Genomic DNA, 589 nt, shown 5'->3' on the forward strand with positions numbered 1-589 from the left:
GTATCCTGCAACTTTACCAATTCATTGATTAGCTCTAGTAGTTTTCTGGTGGCATTTTTAGGATTCTCTATGTATAGTATCATGTCATCTGCAAACAGTGACAGTTTTACTTCTTCTTTTCCAATTTGTATTCCTTTTATTTCTTTTTCTTCTCTGATTGCTGTGGCTACGACTTCCAAAACTATGTTGAGTAATAGTGGCGAGAGTAGACATCCTTGTCTTATTCCTGATCTTACAGGAAATGCTTTCAGTTGTTCACCATTGAGAATAATATTTGCTGTGGGTTTGTCATATACGGCCTCTATTATGTTGAGGTAGGGTCCCTCTATGCCCACTTTCTGGAGAGTTTTTATCATAAATGGGTGTTGAATTTTGTCAAAAGCTTTTTCTGCATCTATTGAGATGATCATATGGTTTTTATTCTTCAATTTGTTAATATGGAGTATCACATTGATTGATTTGCGTATATGGAAGAATCCTTGCATCCCTGGGATAAATCCCACTTGATCATGCTGTATGATCCTTTTAATATGTTGTTGGCTTCTGTTTGCTAGTATTTTGTTGAGGATTTTTGCATCTATATTCATCA

The sequence above is a fragment of the Physeter macrocephalus genome, chromosome 21, assembly GCF_002837175.3.
Source record: "Physeter macrocephalus isolate SW-GA chromosome 21, ASM283717v5, whole genome shotgun sequence".
Lineage (NCBI taxonomy): Eukaryota > Metazoa > Chordata > Mammalia > Artiodactyla > Physeteridae > Physeter > Physeter macrocephalus.